General features: G+C 40.6%; 1 pseudogene; it reads left to right on the top strand.

Moving 5' to 3' along the window:
• LOC141917716 (small conductance calcium-activated potassium channel protein 2-like) overlaps positions 1-13,782 on the top strand; it is a 159,213-nt pseudogene that overhangs the window by 14,799 nt on the left and 130,632 nt on the right.

The following is a 13,782-nucleotide window of genomic DNA, read 5'->3' as shown; positions in this document are numbered from 1 at the left end:
ATGTGCATTTAATTTTCAGCTACTAATAGACCTCACCTGGCTGGCTAGGCTACTCTGGTGTTTGCAGGCCTCTGCTTTTCATTTCTGTTTTTTTGAAGGTGTGACTACAGTTCATTCAGACATGGTCAACCTAGCTTTAAAACAGCTAGTTCAGGTATTGCTAGTAGTTGAGGTATAGTTGAGCTGATTTTAAACGATGAGTTATCTTTTAGAGTCTTTATGTAGTTTCTTGGATGGTTTTGCAGCCTGTGTTGGTCCATATTGGTGCCTGAAGTTTGAAGAAAGCTTGAATAGTTCTACTAAAGCTATAATCTCTCCAATCTGAAGCACTGATGTGCTCTAAAGAAAGTTGTACTGCAGAAAGTATTTTCAATTTGTAATTTAGATTTCCATCCTGAAAAACCTTTCTTAAATTCTTCTTAATTCTATGAATTTTGAATAAGCAGTTGCTTTTGAAGGGATGAAGCTTAAATTGGCACAGAGTTTTGTTTTATCAAAAATGTCAATTAAACAAAAATATGAAAAAACCTTAGTAAATAATGTGTGGAAATTCAGTTTCGTATCCAGTTTTAAAAATAGTGCACAAAAACATTCCTTTTGGCTCAACCAAAATGGTATTCACTTAGTAGCGACTTAGTAATGTCATTTGCTGAAAGGGCATGTTTATTTTGGTTTTAGTGGTCATTAGCAGCTCTGAAAACAATGGTATTTTAAAATGGAATTATAACAAGGTTTGTTAATGGCATACTAAAGTTAACCTTATATTTTATCGTTTCAGTTATTCATGGTGGACAATGGAGCAGATGACTGGAGAATAGCCATGACTTATGAGCGTATTTTCTTTATCTGCTTGGAAATACTTGTATGTGCTATACATCCCATACCTGGGAACTATACGTTCACATGGACAGCCCGGCTTGCCTTTTCTTACGCTCCATCCACAACAACAGCTGATGTGGATATTATTTTATCTATACCAATGTTCTTAAGGCTGTATCTTATTGCCAGAGTTATGCTTTTGCATAGCAAACTTTTCACTGATGCATCATCTAGAAGCATTGGAGCATTAAATAAGATAAACTTCAATACCCGTTTTGTTATGAAGACTTTAATGACAATATGTCCAGGAACTGTACTGTTGGTTTTTAGTATCTCGTTATGGATAATTGCTGCGTGGACTGTCCGAGCTTGTGAAAGGTAAGGTTGTTCTGTTTGGTTGGTTGGTTCTGTCTGTCTTGTTTTGCTTCTTTTCGAAGGACCTAAATATTTAATGGAATGGAGCTTCCTGGTCTTTGATGTGTTGAGTGCTGGTTGGATTTCACTCTGTCACAGATTGTCAGGAATGCTTTGCCTTTTAATCTGAAGGATTTACGTAGAGAAGTTTGTGCCACAACACTTACTGTAGTATTGCAAGTCGGTTTCAATGTTTTCATTTAACTTTGCTAAAACACAGTGGGATACCATAAAATGTCTTTTAACAACAGTTACAGTTGTTGATATTTTGTGTTGATAACAGCTTTCGTTTATTGTGTTTGCAAGTTAAATTTATTGAGAGTAATATGGATAAAATAGCTATGGAAAACATATTTTTTCAATTAGGCTTTTATTGTCCTGTTTCTTTAAAAAAAAAAAAGTGAAAAAATGTTGTTGGGGAGTTGGCAAGATCAAGAAAGGGTGATGCACTGGTTTTGACTTGGACGGAGTTCATTTCCTTCATACTAGCTCATATGGTGCTATGTTTTTGGATTTGTGACCAAAATAGTGTTGATAGCACACCGATGTTTTAGCTATTACTGAACAGTGCTTACACAGTGTCAAGACCTTCTCTGTTTCTCACTCTGCCCGCCCCCAGTGAGTAGGCTGGGGTGCGCAAGAGACTGGGAGGGGACGCAGCTGGGACAGCTGACTCCAACTGACCAAAGGGATATTCCATACCGTATACCATCATGCTCAGCAATAAAACCTAGGGGAAAGAAGGAGGAAGGGGGGAAGTTTGGAGATATGGCATTTGTCTTCCCAAGTAACCGTTACACGTGATGAAGCCCTGCTTTCCTGGAAAAGTAAGATGGGAAGTAGTGAATGAATTCCTTATTTTGCTTTGCTTCTGCATACAGCTTTTGCTTTCCCTATTGAACTGTCTTTATCTTAGCCCGTGTGTTTTTTCACTTTTACCCTTCCGATTCTCTTCCCCCTCTCGCTGGAGGGGACTGAGCGAGCGGCTGTGTGGGGCTTAGCTGCCTACCAGGGTTAACCCACAACAGAGGCAAAGAGGAATGGGGGGAGGGAGGGAGAGAGAGAGAAAAAAACAGAGGGGAAAAGAGATAAATAGGGGGTGAGAAAGAGATGGAGAGAAAGAGAGCAACAGAGACACAAAGAAGGAGAAAGGAACCGTTAGAGACAGAGAAGGGGGGAGAAAAAGAAAAAAGAGGGAGAGGAAAAGATAAATGGGGAGGAAGAGGGAGGTAGAGAGTGAAAGAGAGAAAGAAAAAGTGGAATGGGAAAGAGCTACTAAAAGAAAGATAAATAGAGGGACAGAGAAAGAGAGTTAAAGAGAGAGAAGGAAAGAGAGGGGGAGTGAGATAGGAAGAGAGAAAGGGAGGGAGGAATGTTGAGAGAGAGGGGAGGGAAGAGGGAGAGCAGACAGACAAACCAAGAGAGACAGCAAAAGCAAGAGTGAGAGAGAGAGAAAGCATGAGAAAGCACACAAGAGACAAAGTGAGTTGAAGAGACAAAAAGTGGGAGATATATAAACACTGAGCAAGCAAGAGAGAAAACGAGGGGCAAAAGCAAGAGACTGAGCGAGAGAGAACGCGATGGAGCAAAAGCAAGAAACTGTGAGAGCAAGAGCAAAAGCTAGAGGAAGAGAGCGCGAGAAAGGAAGAGGCAGCAAAATAGAGGGAGACAGCAAAAGCGAGAATGTGAGTGCGAGACGGAGAGTGAATGGAAAGGTGAGATACGGGGGAAAAATGAGAGAGACACATGTTGTTTTTCCTCTTCCTTTTCCTGCTTGCCCACTTTGGAAACTGTTTAGGGGAGTTATTTGTGACAGCTAGCTGATATAAATCAGCAGTTAAAATGCAAGCTGACTGTTATGGTCAGGTTACTTTTGGAAGTTATTCATTGCATTACTTCTCAATTTGTTATGGAGAAAAATAGCTTATCTTATAAACGGAATGTAGATATTATCTTGACATTGCTGCTTTTATTGTTAATATTGCCAGAATTGTGGAATTGCAGTTTGTTACAGTATATGCTTAGTGTCAATGTTGTTCAGTTACATTATGGCAAGGCTAATCACGTTCTGAAAATGTTAGCAGTGACGTATTATTGTTTCAAAATATTTCCCATACCTGGGATAGAAGGAACGTTCCAGGGGTGGGTTGACCTTGGCTGGCTGCCAGGTGCCCACCCAGCCACACTCTCACTCCCCCTCCTCAGCAGGACAGGGGGTAGAAAATATGATGAAAAACCTTGTGAGTCAATGTAAGGACGGGGAGATTAGTCAGCAATTACTGTCATGGGGAACACAGACTCTACTTGGGGAAGATTAATTTATTGGCTTTTAAAAATACAGTAGGACAGCAAGAAACAAAGAAAAAACTGAAAATACCTTCCCCCCACCCCCTTCTTCCCTGGCTCAACTTCACTCCTGACTCTTCTACCTCCTCCTCCAATGAGCAGCGCAGGGGGGTTGGGGAACAGAGGATGACGTCAGTTCATAATGATTTGTCTCTGCCACTCCTTCCTCCTCGTGCTGTTCTTCTGCTCCAGCATGGGATCCCTCCCATGGGATACAGTCCTTCACAAACTGCTCCATTGTGGGTCCTTCCCATGGATTGCAGTTCTTCAAGAACTGCTCTGGCATGGGTCTTTTCCATGGGGTTCAGTCCTTCAGGAATGGACTGCTCCAGTGTGGGTCCCCTGCAGGGTCAGAGGTCCTGCTAGAACACCTGCTCCAGCGTGGGCTCCTCTCCACAGCCCGCAGTTCCTGCCAGGAGCCTGCTCCGGCGTGGGCTCTCCATGGGCTGCAGTGTGGATATCTGCTCCGGTGTGGGGCCCTTCATGGACTGCAGGGGAACAGCCTGCTTCACCATGATTGTCTCCACAGAATCTCTTCTCTGGCACCTGGAGCACCTCCTCCCCCTCCTTCTTCACTGACCTTGGTGTCTGAAGAGCTGTTTCTCTCGTATTTTATCTTTCCTCTCTCTCACAGCTGCTGTGCAGCATTTTTTACCCTTTCTTAAATATGTTACCAGAGAGACACCAACAGCATTGCTGATAAGCTCAGCTTTGGCCAGTGGCAGGTCCTTCTTGGAGCTGGCTGGAACTGGCTCTGTCTGATGTGGGGGCAGCTTCTGGTGTCATCTTACAGAAGCCACCCTTGCAGTTTCCCCCGCCCCACTACCAAAAGCTTTGCCACGTAAATGCAATACAAGAAGTAGGAAAGATGTTTTGCCTTCTAAATTCATTGAGAGTGACAAGGCACACTCTCATTTTGGCCCAAAAATACAGGAATTTCAATATTCTGATGCTAGTATTTCCAGAAAGGTTTAATTTAATTCTGCACTGAAATCCAGACACTTTTTGAACTTTTTTTATGTTAGTATAACAGTGATGTTATAGCAGTGCAGAGCTCATAGGTTGATCAATCTAAAACATTCCTGAATTAGAAAATAGAACATGAACTTACTTGTAGTTATTTTTCTATAAGACAGTGGGGTTTATCTCAGTGATATCCATTATTTGTTTTTAAGCCATCTTCTGTATTAAATAAAATCCATTGGTAAAATTCCTATGGGTTTCCACAAGTGGTCCACTGAATCCAAGTATGTTAATGGAAAACCGAATCTATTGCTGCAACATAAATTGGACAACTATTTCAGATTACTTAAGTTGTGAGCTTTTGGGTCAGGGGCTATCGTTGTTCTATGTTGCATGCTGCTTAGCACAGTGGTGTCAGAGAATAACACTTCCATATAATATATTGCAGTACTAAAACAATTTAATAATTTTTGGGGGGTGGGGTGGGGGAAGTTAAACATTTTCTGAAAGCTCCTGGTGTTCAGATGAAGACGAATGCTTGCATGTGCTGATGTAGCAGTTTAAGACTAACTATTCAGTTTCGATTGATGCTGAGTGTGCTGTCAGCTTGTGCTGAGAACACTGCCCAGGCAGGAGTAATACCTGAACTCAGTGTTGTGAAGTGGAGAAGGCTGAGGTGAGAGTCTATAGTCTTAATTCACTCGCAGAGGGGAACACATCCGTCAGGTGGTGGGACCTTAAAATCCACCATTTAGTAGTGTCAATCAATTTTACTCATTTTAGATCTGTACTAGCACTATGCACAATGCTATGTCATGAACATATATCAGGTTGAGTTGGAATGGGCTGGCACTAAGCAGGTGTCTCTGCGCTATGCCCTCATATATGCGGTATGTGGGACACAGTACATAAGCATATCTTCTGATGCCAAGCTGAGGCAGCAAAAGAGACCAGTCCCTGACCACTGGGAAGAAGGATAAAGAAGTATTTCTTAGGCCCCTGAGTGACAGCTACCTGACTAGGATGACAGCAGGAACACCAATAGATGATGTTAGTGTTGAAAGATAGTTACTAATTTAATCAGCAAGGACAGTTTGTGCCACTTCAGCAAAACAACCATATCTTGGAATGTATTTAAGAAAACTCGTCAGAACTAGATGAGTAATCAAGGACTGTTATAAACAGAACTAACAGCCAAGGCTGTACCATATAAGGAAGAAGAAATCAAAGGTTCAAACAAAGCTCAAGAAAAGTTCCTCTTCTAAAAGACTGCTAAGGACAACCAAAGACCCCATGGAAGACCCTCGGAGACCCAAGCCACATGCATAATGACCATGTAGGTATGATGATTAGTTCTGGGAAATTTAATGCATATGTATGTAACAGAGTGATATAAGCTTTGGCTGAGGCAACATACAGTGGACATGTTAGGTGGAATGATTCCCTCATGTCCCCGGCCGAATAAAGTAATGCCTGCTCATTAACATGAAACCCAGCGTTAAGGAGTTTTATTCCCAATTTTGGTGACAATTTGGTGACCACAAAGGGACACTGCTTCTGACGCTCCACGGATTCACAGGATCATGAGGACTCTGGCACCACCGATGGTTTTTTGGGGAGATCATCCAATCCCCTGGTCCGGTGAGTTCAGAGCAAGACCCCTGGGATTCGTTAAGGCATTACTAAAAGATATATCCATCCATAAGTCAGGAAATACTGCAGGATTGGGTTATAAGGGATATAAGGTGGGTCTGGACAGAGAATAAAGGCTTGATTGTATGCTATTACAGGGACACCCAGAGTGCGAGCCGTACAACCAAAGTCTTGCTTTCATGCGGAGTGCCAGCCAGGGTATTGGTTACTGTCGAGCTCGTAACTGTAATTGGTATGTTTTGGTTTTGTTAGATATTGTAGTGTTTGTGCATGTAACTTGTTTGTTTTGTTCTAATATGGGGTCCAGTCAATCGTCTAAGGGGTCTGAGGGAGGTATTTTAAAGAAGGCACCTCTGGAATGTATATTAAATCATTGGAGAGATGTAGGAATTGATCCCCTTACCAGGAAACAATTAATTAAATACTGTAATCATTGTGGCTAAAGAATGGGACCTTAAAATATAATACTATGTTACAATTAATGTTGTTTTGACGGCAGGAAGGGAAATGGGATGAAGTTGCATATGTTGATTTGTTTTTGTTTAAGACATGATCATGAAACTTGTAAAAGAATGTAGATTGTTGATGGATGACGCTGATGGAATGTATGTATTAGCAGAAAGTGTTAATGGAAAGAGAAAGAAAAAGAGCTGTTGTAAAAGTTGTGAAATTGGAAAGAATGTAATAAGAAATGTGTTAAAGGACGGTGGAGAGGCTGAGGACGTGCAGATGTTGGTCCCAACAGGGAATCTGGTAAATGTAGAATGAAGGGATTGAAGGAAAAAAAAAAAAAAAGAGAAATCACAGGATAGTAGCAATAGTGAAGATGAAGATCAGCTCTCTTCCAGCTCAGGAGCAGGAAGTGAGAACTTTAATGTGTACATAATAACTAATAGCTTGTATGCTGATTAACCGCAATGAACCACATATATTGCAAAAGTGGGAGGAATGTTCATATCACAATTGATAGAGATAACATACAAGGTTTGCAATAATGGAGATGAGAGAGAAGAGGGAAAGACTCAAGGAGAAGCATAAAAGAATAAAATTACAAGCCTCGCTGCTGGCAGCAACGATTGCCGGGAGGGAGCCCCAACAGAGGTGGAGGAGGGGGCCGAAGTAGAGGAAAGGACACTGGAAATGGGAATGTCCGAGAAGGGAGGGAATTGGAGGAACTTTTCCCGAACATGCTGTGAGATTAATGACTGGATGAGGCATGAAGAGGACCGGGGGAATCATCCCCAGCTGAGCCCCTGGTTACACTGACGCTGGAGAATGAGAAAGTAGATTTTCTAGTATACACTGGAGCTGCATATTCTGTTCTAAATACCTGTAGAGGAGCTTTTAGTCAAGATACTGTGAATGTAGTTGGTGTCACTGGGAAAGGGGAGAATAGGCCATTTTTCCAACCCTTGAAATTCAAAATAGGTAAAAAGTGGTTAACACATCAATTTCTGTACATGCCAGAGTGTGCGATGCCTCTACTAGGCAGAGACATACTAAGTAAATTAGATGCTCGAATAACTTTTGAGAATGGACAAATATGGGTACGTATTCCAGAGAGTAAGGCTCTAGAGGCCCGAGTTCTTATGTTACAGTAGCCAAAAGTGGAGGAGGAGATTCCAGCAGAGGTAGAAAATGCAGTCACGCCATTAGTCTGGGCCACCAATATTCCAGGGAGATCAAGAGCAGCAGAACCAGTAAGAATACAACTGAAACCTAACGCCTGACCGCTTCCCCAGCAACCCTAGATGTTCAAGCACATCCCTATCGTCCAGGAGACCTGATATACTTCTGGACCTGGGGCAACGAACCTCTTAAAGAAAAGTGGAAAGGACTATTCAAAGTCCTCCTGATCACCCATACTGCAGTCAAAGTGGAAGGGATTGACTCATGGATACATTTCACTCAAGCAAAACCAGCCCTGATGCCAGAGGAACCTCACTGGAGAGTGAAATCAGCAGAGGATCTACAGATAAGACTGACAAAAAGATGAGGACATTTTTCGTGTTATGTATTTTGGAATGGGGTGTAGTGGGGAAAGATACCATAATTGATGGAGTTGGTCATGACAACACATATGAAAACTTAAAAATCAACTTTGCAAAGACAGTGAATATGACTGACTGTTGGATTTGCTCACAAATGATGACAGGAGGGACGGGATTTCCCTGGAGAGTAGTTCCTATAGGGTGGCCAGAAATGTGTGCAGGAGAGTGGGCAGAATACAATGGAACCAGGTACAATGCTAATAGTACTATCTATAAAAATTGTACACAAGAAAAGGATAAGGCCATGATTATACCTGTAGTGCAAAATACCTACACTGTGTCTGAAATGCCTCAACCAATAGTTGTACGAGGTCATGGGAAAATTGGGTTCATATGTTATAAAATAGAGAAAAATAACTCTTGGTCAAAATCTTGGAAAGCAGGAAATAGTACCTGTACATACTATTTAACACCCACCACCAATGTTACCATGCCTGTTATAAATCCTATTTCTGGCAACAAGATGCTGTATACGTTCTCTAATAGTTACAATTGGACTAAAAGATGGAAAGAAGGAAAACCATATTATATTTCTCACTCTGGAACTTACATTATTTGTGGACATAATGCATACAAATGGTTCCCACCAGGATGGTATGGTTCCTGTTACATTAGCCCCACATTTTTGAGTCTTAAAAACATTGCCAAAGGGATGCCCCAGGAATAAAAGGATGATAGATACTAAAGATCACCTGGTGATTAGTGAGGGAGACTGATTTTTATATATAATGTGCCTCGTGTGCTGCAGGAAAATATGGAGCTTACATAAACAAATTGAGTATCTTGGTGGAGCAGCTAGCCAACGCTACAACTGAGGTGTTGAATAACACCTCATTTGAATTATTACAGGTCAGGATGGTAGCCCTGCAAAACAGGATAGCCTTAGGCTACCTGTTAGCAAGCCAAGGGGGTACTTGTGCTGTAATTGGAAAAGAATGTTGAACGTACATAGAAGATGGTTTTAAAATCCAACAATTGGGAATATCATCTATTGAAAAGGCAGTACAGGAATGGGAAAAGACAAAAGAGAAATCCTGGTGGAAATGGCTTGCTTCTTGGTTACTAGATCTACAATGGCTTAAGGAACTATTCATAGTCATACTGGGAATAGTAGGGATGTGTATATTATGTTGCATTATGATTCAGTGCATTCTTCTTATTACCCAATGTTTAGCAAAGATGAGTAGGGGTCCCAGACAAGATAAGTATTACTATTATGAGTAAATGTAGAATGAGACTCAGAAGAAAACTCTTGGAAGTCTCAAAGGGGGGAATTGTTGAAAGATGGTTACAAAATTAATCAGCAAGAACGGTTTGTGCCATTTCAGCAAAAGAACCATATCTTGGAATGTATTTAAGAAAACTCATCAGAACTAGATGAGTAATCAAGGACTGTAACAAACAGAACTAACAGCCAAGGCTGTACCATATAAGGAAGAAGAAATGAAAGGTTCAAACAAAGCTCAAGAAAAGTTTCTCTTCTAAAAGACTGCTAGTGACCACTAAGGACCACCAAAGACCCCATGGAAGACCCTTGGAGACCTAAGCCACACACGTAATGACCATGTAGATATGATGATTAGTTCTGGGAAATTTAATGCATATGTATGTAAGCTTTGGCTGAGGCAACATACAGTGGACATGTTAGGTGGAATGATTCCCTCATGTCCCCGGCCGAATAAAGTAATGCCTGCTCGTTAATGTGAAACCCAGCGTTAAGGAGTTTTATTCCTGATTTCGGTGACATTAGTGTCACAGGGTTATAGCGTGGTTTGGAAGCTGATGCAAAAACTGTGGAAACCAATGGGCTTTCATTGGCTTCAAGGTCTTTCACAATCGATGCAAAAGTGGTTGTGTCCACTGTGTAGTTATGCAAATCATGCCCAGTGGTTGGGATGAGCCTTGGATACAAACATAAGTGTCAGGTGTAAGGAACTGTGTACATGTCTGATAATATGCTTTGTTATGCTAGGAAACGATGAAGGGAATGGATCATCTCTCCTATGAGGAAAGGCTGAGAGAGCTGTGACTGTTCAGACTAGAAAAGAGAAGGCTCAGGGGGGATCTTGTCAATGTGTATAAATACCTGAAGGGAGGGTGCAAAGAAGGCAGAGCCAGGCTCTTTTCAGTGGTGCCTGGTGATAGGATTAGAGGCAATGGGCACAAACAGAAACATAGGAGGTTCCGTCTGAACATCAGGAAACACTTTTTTTACTGTGAAGGTGACTGAGTGCTGGCACAGGTTGCCCTGAGACGCTGTGGAGTCTCCCTCCTTGGAGATATTCAGAAGCCATCTGGACATGGTCCTGGGCAACTGACCTTAACCATTCTGTGCATTGGGATGCATGGCAGAAAAAACAAATCTGCAACCACTGTTACTGACACGTATTGGGTTTATGTGTCAAGGTTTGCAGGGGCGGGGGAGCTGCTGCAGGGGTGGCTTCTGTGAGAAGATGCCAGAAGCTGCCCCCATGTCGGACAGAGCCAATTCCAGCCGGCTCCAAGATGGACTTGCTGCTGGCTAAAGCTGAGCCAATCGGCAATGTTGGTAGCACCTCTGTGATGATAATATATTTAAGAATGGGTAAAAAACACTGCACAACAGCAGCTGTGAAAGAGGAGTTGAGAATATGTGAGAGAAAGAACCCTGCAGACTCCAAGGTCAGTGAAGAAGGAGGGGAGGAGGAGGTAGAAGAGTTAGAAGTGAAGCTGGGCCTGGGAAGAAGGGAGAGGTGAGGGGAAAGTGTTTTTAGATTTGTTCTTATTTCTCATTATCCTACTCTTTGATTAATTGGCAATAAATTAAATTAATCTTCCCCAAGTCAAGTCTGTTTTGCCCATGACAGTAATTGCTGAGTGATCTTCCTGTCCTCATCTTGACCTACAAGCTTTTCATCATATTTTCTCCCCTGTGTCCTGCTGAGGAAGAGGAGTGATAGAGCAGCTTAGTGGGCACCTGGTGACCAGCCAAGGTCAACCCACCACAGGTGTGCATGAAGAGCAATTTATAATTGTCTTGGTGTGTTTATCAGAGAGAGGGAGAGATGTCTGACAGTTACTATGAAATAAAGCAGCTGTTTGATTTTTAAAATTTTTTTAAAGACTTCTTTTTTCCATTAATACACTAAATACTTACAAGTAACTTTGACTTGCAGAAGATTACAGAAGGTAGTCTGTGAACTGCAGAAGGTGAAAATACCTGTAAAATACATAGTGTATGCTGTCTTTGAAAACAACATATTGTAATATATAAACAAGAAATGACAGAATAATTAAAGATAAAGCATTAGGACAGAAGATTTGCTGGTGTAAGTGTTCAACAGAAGGATTTGATGTGAAAGAGAAAAGAAAAATACTAGTCCCATTGCAGCTTGATGCTGTTGGAAGGGAGAGGAAGATGTTGGCTGAACATTAGTTTTCCTTGTTTGGGCTTGTTTTCTACCGCTGTCACCTCTCTAGTAGGACTGGCGTGGGACATGAGATTTAAAGAGAAGCTCCTGTCTCTTTCCAACTCTGGAGAAGAGCATGGAAGAACATGGAAAGTATCTTGGTTAATAATCAGTTGCATCAGAAAGTTCAATGGCTTCTTTTCAAATTTCATATTTGGCTATGGTACATCTCAGGGGGAAGTTTAAATGTGTTTATAAAACACTGCATGCCAACTGCTGGGTTTGCAGTGGGGTTGTGGTAGGAGAATGTAGAGTTTACACTATCACAGGTGCTGTTTGGCAAGTGCACCATCCATTTGCTGCTTCAGGCTTGCTTCTGGTAGTTACCAAAGGATGATATTAATGTGTCCCTTTTCTTTCAGTCAGACACATTGTCTGTTGTTACTGAATAACCTAAATTTATCAGTTGTGTAGTCACTTAGTTTAATTGACTTGACCTGAGAATTATCCAAAATGTTTTCCTTTGTGACCTAAGTGTCAACACTTAGCTAGGCTGCATATTTCTGAGTCTCCAGTAGCATATGTGGGAAATGACATTGCAAATGAAGTAACGGTCTTCTAATAATTGCACATGAAGTAATGGTCTTTAATAAAGAACAAGTTCTCTCTTACCTGTGTTTCAGAAAGAAGTTACCAGCTGTTCTAATTCCTTGAGTTAAAGGTGATCTCTTATGTTATCCTGTATCTTGAAGAACGCATTAGATAATAGCCTGAAAATCTTCCCACAATCCATAATCGTAGAGATGCAACATTATCTGAAATTGAACAGTGAGATTTCAGATCAAATATTTGTGCCCAAATGTCTTTTTACTTTATTTTTAATCATTCATCTTTTCAGAAAATCATCATACACCTTCAGACTAATGAGCTTCTAAAATTGTATCCTTGACTGTTTAAACTTTGATGTGAAAGTAGAATCTTTTGCAGTTGATTCTTCCCAAGGCATTCAAAACATGTTGTTACATTTATTTAATTTAACACCTGTTAAATTGAACTTTTCAGCCCAGTAATACTTGCAGCATTAATTTTCTTCCTTTTCCAAGCATATAGCATTTGACAAAAGTTTTGCTTGATAATTCTTGATAATACTTCATTTAGAGTGGTATTTGCTCTAATCGTTACATCTCCTTGCAAGCAGATGGCATTGATTGCCTTTCCTGTTCTTTGGGTGTTGGGAGGCATAAGACCTGATGCAATCAGGTGAATTCAGTGATTGTATTTCTGAAGGCAAGGTGTGTGATTTCTCTTGATTTTTAGAAAATGAAATCTTGCTTAGACAATCAGTCAAGAAGAAGATGCTGTGGCATGATGTTCCAGTGTCTGTTGGAGACACAACAATCTGCACCAGGAACTGCACAGTAGAGTAGTTCACTTTCATTTTCTTCAGAAGGAAAATAAAACAATTTAGACTCAAAGAATGTTAGTATGATTTTAATAGGATCAACCCTAATACTTTGCTATCATTCATGTAACAGGTTATAGTTTTATGTATAGTATAGAACAATGAAGTGAAGGTTTTAGTATACCGACCAGAGTATGCTAGATGTATACAAATAAATAATTTTTAAATTAATAAAAATATAGATAGAGAATCCATCCTATAGATATGTTGTGAACTTGAACAAAGTCACTTAAGCTCTGTTTGTCTGTTCCATGCATATAATAATATTTATCTTTACTGTTTGGTGTGGTATCCTTATACTGAATAATAAAATGGTTTGAACTTACCCAGCTATCACCTGACACTAAGGGAACGGACAGGTTCTTTTAGGGATTCTTTTAGGCATAATGATGGCACTAAGTTGTAGTTACAATTAAAGCTTTATTTTTTTAATGTGATTTTATGATTAGCATAGCTTAGAATTTATGATCAGAATATCACAGTATTTCTGCAAGCAGAATCAGTGTAGTACAATTTTATAAGTAGCGTAGCACAGAATTTTATAGCACCACTTAGCTTATGGTTTCTAATCATCTGGACCCTCTGCAGATCAGATCAAATCTTAATACTTGGCTTGCTGTATCAATATAACAATCATAATTTAGACTCAAAAAGACATAAAAGAATATGAGTCACTTAATCCTTG

Source organism: Strix aluco, chromosome W (assembly GCF_031877795.1).
Source record: "Strix aluco isolate bStrAlu1 chromosome W, bStrAlu1.hap1, whole genome shotgun sequence".
Taxonomy (NCBI): domain Eukaryota; kingdom Metazoa; phylum Chordata; class Aves; order Strigiformes; family Strigidae; genus Strix; species Strix aluco.
This window is presented reverse-complemented; position numbering and strand designations above follow the sequence as displayed.